At 38.8% G+C, this 16,008-nt stretch overlaps 1 protein-coding gene across 17 annotated transcripts in view; it reads right to left on the minus strand.

The window, feature by feature from the left end:
• ncam1a (neural cell adhesion molecule 1a) overlaps window positions 1-16,008 on the minus strand; it is a 246,876-nt gene that overhangs the window by 76,115 nt on the left and 154,753 nt on the right. The gene's annotated exons all lie outside the window — the stretch shown is intronic.

Below are 16,008 nucleotides of genomic sequence, written 5' to 3' on the forward strand. Positions count from 1 at the left end.
ACTGATTATATCACCATTGTTGACTGTCTTGTTAGCAAGCAAGGAATTAGGGCTAAGGAAGATTCCACTTCCTGGATCCTCTGCAACTCAATGTGATCTCTGAGGTTTTCTTTCATCAGTCTTTCCTAAAAAGTGAAACATGTTCCTCAAGTTCACTATCCATATTCTAAGGATAAGCATCTACAGCAGTTGATATTATAAGATTAGAAAGGAGCTAAACAGAGATATTAAATACACAACATTAATATATCTTTTTCTTTTTTATTTACCATTCCTGTCTAGACAAATGGAGTGAGCTGCAACCCATATTATTGAGCAAGGTTATGTTGTAAGGCTGGATTTTTAGTAATTTGTGTCATCAAATATTTGAAGATATTCTTATTTCTTTTTTTTACCTTCATCTCCTCATTTGAGTACACCTACACCATTCTATTGAATGACTTAATGTTAATAGTACAAGTGTCCTCTGCAGTGCCGGAAAAAACAAAAACAAAACAGAGATGATGGCACTCCATGGTCTTGTGATTCACTCATAAGAAGCTATACCTTTTGCTAACAACACTTCCAAGGTGTAAGCTGTTAATGAATCTTGTACCTTTGACAATCAACTGTCTGACACTTGACAAAGTCAAAGCATGCAGCAGGCACCTCATGACAGCATTAAATTGACTGGAAAAGAAGAGGGCACAGTGCAGAAGGATAGCAACTGTGTGGCAAATCATCGACAATAGTTCTCGAGACTAAAAACTAAGAAAAGAATTAGGTATTTCGGTGTTATGCATTTTCAATTAGTTTGGGATAGGATGATCTTCTGTCCTCAACAGCATTCAGTAACACTAGCTGAAGATGTGTTTTGTCACTGAGTGTTTATATAAACCACCTGACTGAGTCAATCCAGGTTGCTCTCGTACTCATTTTCCACATCCCTGCTTCTCCTGGCAGATGATTTAGAAGTCATAATGCTGTAAATCAAAGAATATCCTTTTCCGGAGACTCTAATGCACTTCATCTATCAGCTAAAGCTACAGTGACACAGATGAGATTTAGAAAGAGTGCAGAGTAACACCTGGTGTTTGTTCCTTCCTGCGTGCTAACAAACTGAAATTAAAACTGTTGCATATTCAATGAAAAGTGTTAAAATGTATAATAATTTTCAAAGGCTTAATCAGGAAATCATCACTCGCACGTGTGCACCAGAATGACAGGAGCCATGATGATTTTTAAATGTGACATGGTTTAATTTAAGACTCCTATCTTTAGTGATGTGTGGAATGGTAGTCAAGCACAGACTGCGAAGCAGAAACACCACTGAATCGTGATCCGGAGCTTGACAGAGAAATCCCGCTGAGCCTTCAGCATGTCGCCACTTCACACAAATGAGTGAGTCAGTCTCAGCACAATTCTCACCAGGAAATTCATGGGAACGGTTTGCAAGGACTCTCCATTCAAAGACAGGTAGCCAAGTATCATCACAGCACAATGAGACGTTGGTGTTTCATATTGTGACAAACTCATAGCTATAGCAACACATCCGTGACTAAGAATAGACAGTCACAGCAGTGGCCTTCGTTGTTCTTTTTTTCCCCCTAAACACTCTTTATGTGAAAAGCAATCATCATTATGCTGTGAAGCTGAGCATCAGTCAAAATATGGGGCTGACGAGGACAGCATTTAGAACTGCATAAATGTACACAATAAGCCTTTGTGTTTGGAAGCACTTAAGAGTGTTTAGTTGTGTTTATGTTGGGCAAATTGGAAACTCTCAAGGAAGATATTTCAGTATCAGCAAGGATGATTCAATCTTCCCCTTGTGGATATACTTTTTAATCCTTTAAGTAGTATGCAGGCATGTAAGCATCACATTGTGCAAGGTAGGTATATAAGTGGTCTAAGAGGTTTTGTGATGGTATAATAATGTCACACTACTTCCACCATCACTAATAAGAGGAGACACAACCACAACAGGTCGCTTGCCAGGAAAAGGTGAACATAAGTTGAGCATTTGATCAAGGACAGTCTCAAATATTGATTTCATTAAACTATTCAAGGTGAGATTAATATCTCCTTTATGGCTTAGTCAAGAAGTCATACAAATATTGATCTGCAGTAAAACACTGCCTCTGCCACATAAATGACCTGGGCTTTGTTCCGTGTTAGCATCCATGCTTTAGAGGCATGGAAAACCACTACCCACAGTATATTTGCTTTTACAGGATGGAGCTAGATACAAAGAAAACAACATATCCATTTCCTTCCCTCATCTAGTAAGATCACAGATACCATGCTGCAAACCCTAGCCGTGCCTCCTAAGACTAAGACAACTTGCCAAAAATCAACTGATCATATCGGCAACACTAAAGACAACAAAAAAGAGTTCAGGTGGTGTGGGAAAGAGAGCTATTCCCAGAGCCATTTTCTCATTGTATGTCTCTAAATGACCACTTGTGCAGTGTTTCCAGGATGAAGTGGCTGTTGAGTCTCATGCGTCAAGCAAAAGTGTGACTTTGTGTCTCTGCTGAGAGCATATTGTGAATAATAAAATCATGGTGTAAAAATGAGAGACGTTGCAAGGTTTAATTAATGAACAAATCCAAAATAACACTGTTGTTTTTCATCTCAACCAGGATGTTTCCCCTTCAGATGAACCTTGGACAGGTTCCCTTTCTGCTCATTCACCCTGACCAAAAACATTCTCTCTTTAGATAAGATTCCAGGTAATTATGTAATGATGGTCAAATTCATATAAATTAAATTTGGGGTGGACAGTTTGTTACCATGTCTTAGATGTTTCATCTTAATGGACCATATATATCAAAATAAATGCCAGGGTGTCATAATATTTGGTCATAACTTGTTCTCTTACCAATGTGGTAAAGGACCATGCTGGTGTTTATAATGCATCATAGACAGAAACAAGTTTCAAGTTTCTCTACAACTTGATTTTCCAAACCAAACTTAAATGGACAGGAACCAGAGGCTGCTAGGAAAAAAAGTAAAAGCACATTTACAAAGCTAAAAAAAATCTATTGCATGTTTTGGAAAATGTTTATGAATGAATTTTGTTTAGTATGAAATACACAAAAGTTTCCGAAAGGATTCAAAAACACAATAATATAGAGTAATATTGAAAAGAGAAAATTATATGAGACAAATTGCAATGAGAATAAGTCCCATCAAAATCACAATCATATCAAAACCTAATTACCCCAATGCCAGACAGGCATTGGTAAATAAGTAAATGCAGAGCTTGCGTGTGTAATAATACGACAAAACAAACTAGGTTCAGTCATCAAAATACAGGTAAAACAATTAAAGTGAGAGGAGTAATATAAGGCGTGATCTATCTGTTAACATGTCCACATGTGTGTAAAAACAAGAGAATGAAAAAAGGCAGAACAAGTACTATTCTATAAAACAAAAAGATGTATTTAGTAACAGCACATTTTTATGGAAATGAATCATTCAGTCTCAAGTGAGGCATTGTGAATTTGCAGATTGGAGAGGCGTCAGGTGAGGCAACAATACCATTTGAGGTGAAAGGAAACTGAGGTACTTCAAAAACCCCTAGCATTCGATTGCTGCTATTTGCGTCAAAATCCATACTCCTCTGAGTCATGTCTCAGTCAAATCTGAACACATAAAGGATATAATTATCTACGATGTCCACTGAAAATAAATCCATAATTCTGCTTGAAAGTCGTAGAAAATAGATGCTCCTTATAACTTCAGAACTTCCAGAAACAAGAATTGCTTACAGCTAATTTGGCATACTTTCAACATACAATCATGCCAAATTGTTACCAAATGTAGGCTATAGGCTAAAAAAACAGGGCTCACATCACGGCACAGCTAGCTAGCTAACCAACTGACTCTATGGCAACATTATACTGCCTCTTTACATCTCCCAAAGCAATATGGGAACCATAGTTCCAAAACTTAGAGCGTGATTATGCCCCAAATCTAAGTAAGACAAAGAATAATAATAGGAGTGACAAAATCCATTACTCCGTTAACTTTTTCATGTTGCACTATCAATGTTTTTTTGACATTAGAGTAGACTGGGGGTGTCAGATTTGGAGAACACCTGCTCTGAGACCAAAAATAAATAAATCTGTGGCATTGCTTGGTACTCTATGCCCCATGAAGTACAAGGCAAGGCCATGTTTACAGTGATCTGGACGACACCCCACTGAGAAGACATATAAAAACAGAAATCTACTTCTGCAGTGTGTGATTCTATTTCATTCTGCCTGACTGTCAGAGATGGTGTGGGCACTTAAGATTGATTTAAGATTGTTTTTTATGTATGTATGTAAAGTATGATCCTTTAAAGTTTTCTGACCTAAATTACATGAATAAAAAGGTAAACTAAGAAGCCCAGAAGCTATGGAGATTTTGGAGAGGGTGTAGATTAACAGGAAGGACAGAAAGAAGTGCTTGGCATAGTGAGGAGAGAGCTTGGATAAAGGATGACGCTATCTGTGCCCTGACGTGTTCACTCATGACACAAATCTAATATCTATCCCCTGTCCCTCACTTTCAGTCCTCTCTAAAGACTTCTCTGTCTACTCTCAAGAGTGCTCCTTTACTTTTCATTCCACTGCTTAGACACCTATAGTCACAGCACCCTGCTCTTTAAGATTTAACATTACTCATTGAAGTAAAAGCATTTGTGAGATCAAAATATGTTCTCTACAGCAGCAATGCTAGTTTAAAAAGCATATTTTAGCCCAAATTGTTGGAATATTATACACATATGGCACATGCACACAAGTGAACACAAAGTGACCTAGCTCCTGCTAATTTGAGCAGTGGACTTAAATTAGCAGTGTACTAACGTTGGAGATAGGAACTTATTGAAAATGACTGAAAATATTTCAGTAAGAAACGATACTATGCTAAACCCAGTCACTGATAGCATACTAAACACAGTCACTGAAGTACGGACATCAAGAAACAGCAATTTACATTGACATTGAGAGGGCGTTACTGACACACAGTCATGCTAACTAGCTAACTTGGATACAGTAGCTCCATATAGCCAAACTGTAGAAACCCCAGGAAAATGGTTATCTGGTTTACCCACTGTAGTTTAACTCTTTCACTGAGAATATTTCTGTTTGCACAGCAGCTTTGCCGCTGACAAATGTTTGTATAAATAAAACTCCTGCCTTTCTCTCTCTGTAGACTTTCAGTGTCATGTCCATTATACTACCCATAATAGTTTCCGTCATCAAACCTTGGTGCAACCTTTTTTTTTCCTGGAAAAAAAAAAACAGACAGGTTGTTCCGGAAACTATCCACACAGGCAATTAGAGGCCACAGCAACCCAATACAGCAAGTTATTTCACTGCATCCACATGGAGGATGGTATCCCGCAGCGTTTACCAACAGTTCCTCCTCACAGGTACTGTTTGCTCACTAATATCTCCTTACAAACCCTGTCTTCTAAAAATTACATATATAACTCATTTGCAACAGTGAATACATTTCCAAACAAAATGTACCACACAAATTTAGCAAATTTACTGAGCAGGGCCATAGCCAGGCTTTTAGAAATGCTGAGGTCATAAGTCCAAATCCCCTCAGAAAGCAATCCTCCAAACTTAAAGCAACACAATAACAGAACATTTAAACCTTACTGTAACAGCAACAATCGTATAATAATAAAATCACCATACAGGTTTTAATTAATATGAGAGATAAACATGAAAACGATGAAACTGCAACCAGTTAATTTATTTTTCCCTCTTTCACCATTTTGCCTATTAAAAGTCTAAACTCACTTTTCATAAGCATTTAGAGCTATAGGATCAAAATTAAATTCCACTGATATTATCCTTTAATAAACAAGGAGAGGTAGGGTCTTTTATTCGAGCTCAAGGAAACTGAAAGCATTAATTAACTCCACCTTACGCACATGTACATCCATACATAGACATACACAAACACGCATTTGCACACACCCTATGTTTGCCTACTTAATAGCTTGCCAGCAGATTGATTATTCAAGTTATTAATTTGACAAAGTTAGGAAAGAAGTTAGATGGAAGAGCACATTCAAAGCTACTCACGGTGAGCTCAGAAGTGGTATTAGCAATGGCGTATTAATTTACTGATAATCCCTCCACACTTTGAAGCAAATATGCCTGTGAGGTTTTAATAACAATGACCAAAACCATTGAATGAAGATATGAGTGCTGGCCATTCTCTAGTGAGAGAATTATGGACTTTACAGCCTGCTACTGTAAATAGGCTTTTAGCATCTTAGCATCAACACCGCAGAGTTCTTTAATTCCAATTATGTAACAGCACAAATATTTATACAGGCCACATGGCCATCATTGTTTCATTTTGGGGTGTGTGAATTTGTGAAGCGAACAAACAAGAAGTAAACGGGGAAAACCTGAAGTTTGAGGCAGCTTCTCTCCCGTCTTGGATCAGGAGGTTTGCATGCCTAATTGGAGTCTGGCAGCCGGTGGTGACTGGCTCCATTACAAGGAGGCTTCAACAGTCAGCTGTTGGTGCTTAACATGCAAGTCATGTCGGAGCAGGCACACACTATGCAGGGGCAGACAGCACAGTGCAGGGCCACACTGGGATGCATACATCACCAGCACATACACTTAGAAAGCAACTGTCTGAGGATGTACAGTACAGCAAAAAAGACAGATGCACTACTTTGTATCTTTTCCCTTTCATGTGTAAATGTGAATTTGATTGTTGATTGCTTGTAAATCCCTGCGGCCTGAAAAAAGGTGAAGACATTAGCAATGAGGACAAAGACCTCAGCAAGAACCTAATGTTACCCTCTCAAAGCTTTCCAACGGGAAACCCATTTTCCCAAAGAAGTCTTATTTTTCCATCTCTTACGAAATTAGGTAGACAGGTTTCTCCTTAATTCCCCTCAGGCAGTAAGGAGGCCTTATTGGAGAAAGGAATTCTTGAGATATTATGAGACAATTTTGGCATTTTACATGATTATTATGGAGCGTTTTTGATATTTTTAACAATTGAAAGGGAAGAGAGATGGGGACATTTGGAAGAAGCAAACCAACTGACAAAAGAAAGATGCATGACATGTGACAGGTCCCAGACTTGAAAACCAGATTTGAAAACCCTCTGACATGTTGTTTTGTCGTATGCCTCATAAGTCATAAGGATTTCTGCAACTATAACTTGCTCCTCAAAATGTGATGTATGTATGCAGAGATTTTGCAGCACACTCCTCTTGACATGCTAGAGAGTGATTATGTGTACAACCCTTTGTTAAATGACTAAGTGGTGCACAAATATCAGTGTCATTTTAGTTTGTCTTCAAGATCTGTAAGCTCACAATTTCTGCACACGCATAGACACTTCTGGCGTAACTAAATTACATAATTTAAGATTGTTTAGAGAACTCTTTGATCAGAGTTATCAACTGGTATAAGATTGTTTCTCAAGATGAATTTGAGCAGTAAGAGAAACCCATCGCTGAGACCAGGTGAAGTAAGCTGTGTAAGATCTATTCTTGGAATCCAATGGGATTTTATAATGCAAGTATTCACCTCACATGCCCTGTAATGAGGGAGCACTAAAGCACAGCTTGGAGTTAAGGTGGGACATAGCTGATTCTCTGACTGAATCAAGCCTGACTTCTCATTCTCAATAATGCAAGAAAGAAAAATCTTAAAATCATATGTGATAAAACTCATAATTATTCTCATCTAATTTATTCTAATCTTTAGGTCTGATGTCTTTCTGGTAGTCGTAGCCCTCTTCCATTTACAGTACCCTCATTTTGAAACCTGAAACAGCATTTATGCAAACTTGTTTACCATTTAAATGGGTTAATTGCTCTTGCATACAAGTTTGTATGTTTTGTTCTAGGTGAAGGTACAACAAACTGTCCTCTGAGCTGAAGTCAGCCATAGATTCAATGAAGCTGATGTCATAGAGCAGACAGTGATAGGGAAAACTTCACCTCAACACATCTATCCTTCTTCTACCACCTCAAAGCTATGTCAATCAAGTCAAGTCAAGTCGTATTGTCTGATACCACATACAGTAGAATGTCTCAATAGACCCACATCCAAGCTCTCCCTCTAACCCCTCTCTAACCCCTCTCTAACCCCTGCAGACTTGAAGAAGCTTCTCCACAAACTTCAAAAGGATTTCTGGCAGGCATTTCCAAAACCTCCAGAACATCCTTTACAGCACTGAATAAACACAAACAAATCACTCCCATCCTGCCTTCTTGGTACTGGTTCCCTATACATGCTACAGCTTCTTTCTAAACCCTTTCTCTGACCTGCCAGTCAATCCACAGAAACAACTCACACTGCTCCCAGCAATTCGTTACCCTAACTTAGTACTACAGTAGTAAAAGTATAGAATAGTAGTATATCACCTGAACTAACTTTGAGCATTGTTTCCAATTTGTGTTTCAGAGCCAGATAAATTAGCCTTTCAGAAGCACATTCCACACTGTCTGCACCACTTATCATTAACCTGCTGTACTTTGAGAGATTGCACGAAGCACTAAGCAGTCGTTTCTATGTGCTGTGTGTGGGTGTCAGGCCTTAATCAAATTGACATAGACGTGTCAGCTACTAAGCTCCTTCTCTTCACATCTTTCAGTCATTCACCAACACAGCTTTGTCAGGATTACGGTTGTTGCCATCATTCCCCCAACCCACCACCACTTCAGTTGTCATCCAAGAGCATTACAAGTGGAGAGGAGTGAATCTGGAGGAACACAAATGTGTTCTGCAGAAATTAACAGTTTTAAGTTCCTTAGTTTCCTCACTAAATTACAGTATAAAACGTTTGAAACTAACTATGGAGTGACATGGGCTACTTCATACAGCACCATATTTGTCGTCCTCTATTGATTAAAAGTGTGTTGTCTCACCTCATCGTCTCCAAATAATCAGCTCCCTGATACATTTCCAATAGCTTCTCCTCTTCTGTCATTATTAATATTTGGATATTAAACAGAGGCCAAACAATGAAATGTCCCTCTGACTAATTTGAGCCTCCTCATTCTGACAGCACCTAATTACTAAACCTGGAGAGAATGCTACACAAAAGGCTAAAAGGCTGAAAGGGCAGCAGGAGGGGAAAAAAACAACTACAGCATGAAATCTGGCTGTGATGACTAGATTACATGTAAAACCAGTCTGTGTAAAGGGTGTAATGGCTAAAGATTAGAAAACACAAGGCAAAGATCTAAAGCTCTGCCAGCAGCCCATGGAATCTGCCGCTGAGGAGCAAGACTGTGCTCAGCAAATTTCATGGCACTCTGCCCAGTACATTAAAAAATATTGTGTGTACAAAGTTGAAATTTTGGCCTGATGTTGATACATGACGAAGCTTTTGGGGTATCCAGAATGGAAATGGTTCATCCTCTGATGAGCATGAATGTTCTCAGTAAATTTCAGGGTAAAACTTGAGATCTCTTGTGTAAAAGTGAACACTTTGGCATGTTTCTAGAGAAAAAGTACAGAGGTCACAAGTTTCATTAGGATTCACCCTTTCATGACCATGAATAACCAACTAAAATTTAATAGAAATCCTGCCTTTATTGTACCATCTTGTGGAGAAAAAATGCTGGTTGAAGGAAAATGTATCTGATGTTGGTCACCAAAATTAGGAATCATCCTCTGGGAACCATTTCCATACCAAAATGTTGGACTGACAGACTGACATTAGCATTAGCAATTAGCATTAGCATTATGAAACTGTGTAGCTAGTGGTATAAAAACTGTAGTTATTTTTATTTTGTTGTAACCTGCATGATATATTAGAATGGTGGCCATTACCCTATTGGGAAAATTTGTTTATTGGGAAAAATGCGTGTTATGCAGACTGACACTGACACTGTTAAAAAGTTGCAAGCCTTTAATTTTTTGTCTTCTCTTTCACAAACCATACCCATTGCGGTTCTCAGCTAAAGCAGATCATGAAACGTATTTCCAAGTAATTTGAACCAGGTCTGACCTGAATATGCCTCAGCTCCTACCAATTAACTTCCTGCAGGGGCTTTCTGTCACAAGGTCAAATCCCCTGGTACATTATAATTAACAGCTATACAACTGAGACCAAGCTATAATTTGGAAAAAGAAATTAATATGTTTTAAATGAAGGGAGGACAGAAATGATAATATATTTTCCAACCAAAACAATAATCACATTAGCATTATAAAAAAAAGACAAATCTTCAAGTGACAACAAACTCCCTTCCTTAAAATGAAACTCCTGCACACATGTATTGATTTTCTTGCTGATTACTGTTGTTTACCTCACACTTTATACAATATATCCAATAGATATGTACATGCAAGAAGTCAGTTTGCATGAGTGTGAACCAGCCTGTCTAGTTTGGTCTGTGCTGACTAACATTTGCTGAAATAACTTGTAGGCTCTGATATGCCAGGGATAAAACCAATCTCTGCTGTGGTGACTACTGGCAACTCTCTCTGTCTTCTTTCAAACTACAAAAAAATCCTTCTTCCAAAAATAAAAAACTAAGGCATGAAGTGGAGTGCCTTTTTGTCCCTTCCACTTTCAGCACTTACTTCTCTGCATCAGGTACAGCTAACAGCTTTTAAGATGCTTTAGATGGTTGTAAGCTTAATGCATTTTCCCCAAGTTAAAGCAAGGTGTCTAAACCCCTAACACGATCCCATCTTGGAACAAAGCAAGTGCTAGTCTGAGCATATTTTAAGCCTTCATTCCTACAGTATTATAGCAAAATATTATGTACTGAGGCAATGACTGAGAGTCAGTCACCATTTCCCGTTCCCATCCAAGTTTTGTTTTGGTTCTAGCATAAGTCCAGTTTCTTTCATGTATTCTCTTTGTGTGCTCAAAGGCCATTGTGAGTGAAATTTCCAGTCTGCACCCTAATTAACTAATGAGGCCAAAAGGGCTAAACCACTGCCCCCATCCTCTTTCTGTGTTTGACCCTGAGGTGGCCCTGCATCTCACCAAGCTGATAATCACTGCAGAGCTACAGAATACTCACTGGCATACTAATGGCAAAGAAACTAATATACCAAGCACAGCAGTCAGTTTAGATCATGTAAACTATATTAAGGCCTTGTTCCTTTGACAGAGATCTTTTCACAAGAATATTTCTACACTTCAGAGGAAACACAATCAGTATGTGCAAGTATGTGAGATTTCATCCTTTCTGATCACATTCTATTTGGTTTTTAATGAATGATGACCTCACTACACTTACTCTAGATCTGCTGTTTGCAATGGAGGAACTTTGAATAAATCCCAAATCATACGAGTGCAAAGGAAAATTATTAGGAAAGAGTGTGTGCAACTTGGGCTGTATCTGCTATTCTGTAAGCTGTTTCCATTGCTTAGGGCTCCAAGTCTGTGGTTTTATACCAGGTTATGTTTTGCCTTGGATACAAGGTGTATGAATGCCAGCCCAGCAATAAATAATATACAGATAGATAACCAGGCCTACATTGTCTGGACTTGTTATGCAGTTCATAAACTGGGGGTTACTCGCCTTTTATTTACCACTAAAGCACCCAAAAAAGCTGCAATACTTGTAGTAATGTTATAATTTACAGAATCATCTTGTATTAATTTTTAATCATCATACTCATTGTTTAAGTCATATTCATAACCAGGGGCAGATTAATACTCCAGATTAACATGCTGGGGTAAAAAAATTACTGTTAGCTGTGAGCCCCTTTGGAAATCCACCCACCCAATAATGCAGGTGTCACCTACAGGCCTCTATCATGTCAGTTGATATTGTGCTTCAGTTGTGCATACAGTATTCCCATACAAATTTCCATACAATTAATCAAATGACCACACTTGCGACACAGTGAACTTGAAGCCTTGGGCCAACTGAGGCTCTGGTGCTGCAGGACAGTTGGGCGCTTTGCCCAGGTGATAATCCAACCATGTTTATAACCCAAAGATTAGTCAATATTATGGACCTAACATTTGTTTTCATTACATTGTATTTTGATGTGAATTCCTTAAAGCTACATTCACTGATTTCTTGGCCATGGGGGCAGAATTCCACAAAAGGAAAACAACTGCCTTTGGTTTCTGTCCACCTGACAAATGTAGGTCTAATATTCAATCTCATTTTAGCTCTGCACAAGGAAAACAATGAGCTAAAAGCTCAGGGGAACTGCAGACTTAGGTGTCATAGTGGGCTTACTATGAGCAACACTTTTCACATTGCACATAGTCATTTAATCCTTTGTTAATATAAAAATTATTGATTAGTGGAGCCGTAATAGCTTGATAACCATATGATAAGCATATGATAATCTTAGTGTCCTCAATATGAGCATAGGAGACAAATGATCATCCTAAACAGATTTAATTTAAAACTCTGTCCTTACTGGCTCACACAAAGCTTTCGACTAAAAGCTTTCCTAGCACGTTGTGTGTCTGAGGAGCTGCCGTTGTGTTATCCTTCATGGGCCAGCAGCCTCATCTGAATTGTTGACAGTGGCTAAATGACCCGAGAGGCATTTTTGGCAGCGAGTGATTTAGATAAACTTGCTGAAATTAAGTCAGTCAGAGCTTCCCCTTCAGGCACCTCAGAGAGCCCCTTGGCTGCAGGTCGAATGGTTATCGGCATCTACTCTTCCAAAATACCATTCTCCAGATAAATGTCACACTTATACAGTTGCACAAGAAGTGGACAGATAATGTACACATCTGGGTTCCATTTCAAATAGCCATCTTAAAACCAGATATGGGCGATATGACGTTATGAAACCCATTCAAGTGGGCCTGGCATAACCACAGTTTGGAGAATCCAAGATTTCAATTTCTAATAGAAACTTTCATCCAAGAAAATCAGTACCTTTCAAAAGCTGATCCAATCATACAGCTGGACCAAATGAAGCCTAGTAAAGGTACTGACCTGTACAAAACCTCATCACAATGACAAAATTAATTCTGTCACTCTGGCAGAGAAGGACAGTATATGCCACAGATCATGAAAGGTGAAAGGGGAGAAAATGAATCAGGTTGATCTTGTGTTTTTCAGTAAGGGGGAGCTGACCTGATCTGTGATAGAGAATTTACCATTATCAGTCTAACACATTCATGTGGATGGCCTTCTGTTATGAGGGTCTGCCCTTTTGGGTCAATGACTTCCTTTTTAATTTTCTATCTTTGCTGCCTGATAATGGGCCATGCAGGGCAAGAGACATTTGTGTTGGGTGATGAGTAGGTCAGTATTAATGATGGTGTGTGTGGGGCGTAATGTGGAGAAAAAACAGAGAGACAGAGGGTCTCAGAGAAGAGAAGAAAAGAAAACAACTTGTAATGTTGCTATGGGCATATGCTTGTTTTCCATTGCTCAATCATTGCTCAACTCAGATACATCCATGGACATATCCAACAAGACACCACAGATTTTTGCATATCATATCAAACGGTTCCCTCATCTCTGATTCCTTCAACGATTCAAACAGATCTGGCTGTCATGGTTTTGGGTTTTTCTGTTAGTTATTTCCTGTTTTATTTTGATAGAGTCCTTCCTCATGTGTCTTGTGTAGCTTTACTTCCTGTCTTTTGTTAGTTCTCCCTCCAGTTTTGATTGTTTGCCTCACCTTAATTAGTTTCACCTGTGTCCTTTTTATCTCCCCTCACCTGATTATATAGTCTATGTGTTTCCCTTGTATCTTTGTCAGTTCGTATTTGTTCCATCCGTCGAGCATTCCAGCCCTGTCTCTGTGTTTTCTGGTGCTTTTGGATTCTTATCCCTGTATTTGGACTTTCTGTCTGATTATTTAGACTTTGGATTATTTTTGCTTGTTCCCTGTTGGATTTTATTTTGCTTGTGTTGAACTGCATTCTGGACTTGACCTTAACCTGCCTCACTAGTCTGTAAGTCTTTTTGTTTCTCCATTAAATCACTGAACTGCATAGCTCTGCCTCCGTTGTCTGCATCTTGGGTCCAATCCTTTGTTCCCTGCTTGACACGTGACACTGGCATTGTGCTCATTGACTGCTGTTTCCCCCAGTTGGAGACACAAACGACCAATCAGAGCTTTGTAGGCGGGATTAACAATATGGACATCATCTTCCTGCAAAGCTCTACAAGTTGCATTAAGTTGACTTACATAACATCTATCAAATCGACATACTTCTACATTAACTGCTCCTAGCAATGGCTACCGCAGCTTCCGTGTTGACCAAAGACAACGTAAGTGGGACAGATACATCAAGGCTACTGGTTGGTTAGGGTTAGATTGGTTAAAGGTGGTGTTGTTTTAGTAAAAACAGTTTATTCTTCCTGTTTCTTAATTAGAATGCAGATAGGCTATTTCAGCTGTTATCCCTCTTCTTAATCTTTAAAACAAACACGCCCAGAGCGAGACTCGACAGGAGGAGAGCAAGTAGCAGTGTTTTCTTTGCAACACGAAGCAATGTGGTTCATAGAAAGTGATCTTAATTTAGAGAAACACTAGCAATAACAATACCCCTGGTGTGAGAAATAGTCTCAGCCATGTTCTCATTTGTTACGGCTAATTATACAGAGGTATTGCAATTAATTTGACAGTGATATATGGGTGTTTAAAAACGCTAAACATAGCACTTTTAAAGCAAACTGGGTGTGATTAGCATATGTGTGTGTAGAACGGTTTAACATGTAGTGAAGGAGGGAGAATAAGATGTGGCATGTGTCCAAGGCACAGGCACCTCTGCCTATAGAGCCCACTGAATCAAACTGAGCCTGCAGTGAGGATTGGATATGGCAGGATCCATGAACAGAGGCTAACCTTAAATCCAACTGAATCTTTTGCAATCGCTTTACAGCCTCTGGCCAGTTCTGTGTTTATTCCTCACACCATCCCTCACAGGACCAGAGACACTTCCTTCTCTCAGTAAGCACTTTCATCCCCACACAGACGTAAACGCATACCAAAGAAACTCTCATTCACATACCAGTGGATGATATAATAACGAGCCAGAGGAGATATTAAGAAACAGAAACCATAACCGCGGGGATGTGGTTCTGGATTTATAATTGATGGGGATTCCACACTGGCTGCTTGAGATAGAATAAAACTCTTTTACATAATTGAGAGTGGCTTGCTAATTCATTCCTCTTGAGCCTTTTCATTTGACCATTCACTTCTTGCTGTGATGGAAGCTTCAGCTGACAGCTCTTTCACAAACAAAAGGACATTCATCTGTAAGCGTGTACACACATCACCAGGGTATATATATATATGAGATTCGGCTACAGAAATTTCTTCTAACCTTTCCTAAACCCTTTGCTGTCTATCACCTGTCAGAGTGATGATACCGATCCCCTGAAAGACGACTGAGACACTATCACTTACATACAGCTGCAACTTGGATCTCCTTCAGCTGCAATATGGGGACCTTAATCTAGCTCTCAACTTCAGATGAGCTCCCACAGCGCATTTGTAATCGCAATCAAAGACAACAGCCACAGACCACCATGTGAGACAGCAGAGAGTGTCTGCTCCTGCATACAGATTCAGTAACAAGCTAAATGAGATATTAAGAACATAAGTGAAAGAAATCAAATAAACTAATGTGTCTGGATTAATTTTAGACTTTGCTGGCCACTCCTATACTTAAAGACAACATTAATATTATATCAACAATCAAAAGTCAAACTTGAACACACAGACATCACATACATACTGCTGGAATCAACTTATTCTTTCTTCTCAGTTTCATTAATGTCATTTTGAGGATAAATGTCCATTAATCTGTTTAGAAACCATATGAAAACTTCAGATCTTGTCTCATTAGCAAATTAAAACTTTAAGATCAAGTAATCCAGTTGATTTACATACATGGTTACTTTAAAGCAATCCTTAAATGACTGACTAAAAGTTACTTCAAATGACCGACCACATTCTCAAAACTGTGACAAACACCCCACATCATTGAGTCACACTCTGCTGTATAATCTCTCATTGCTTTCACACAAAATGCAAACACATTTTTGCAAACCTGTAAACAGCCACCATCATCTCT

The sequence above is a fragment of the Siniperca chuatsi genome, linkage group LG14 (genome assembly GCF_020085105.1).
Source record: "Siniperca chuatsi isolate FFG_IHB_CAS linkage group LG14, ASM2008510v1, whole genome shotgun sequence".
Classification (NCBI taxonomy): Eukaryota; Metazoa; Chordata; class Actinopteri; order Centrarchiformes; family Sinipercidae; genus Siniperca; species Siniperca chuatsi.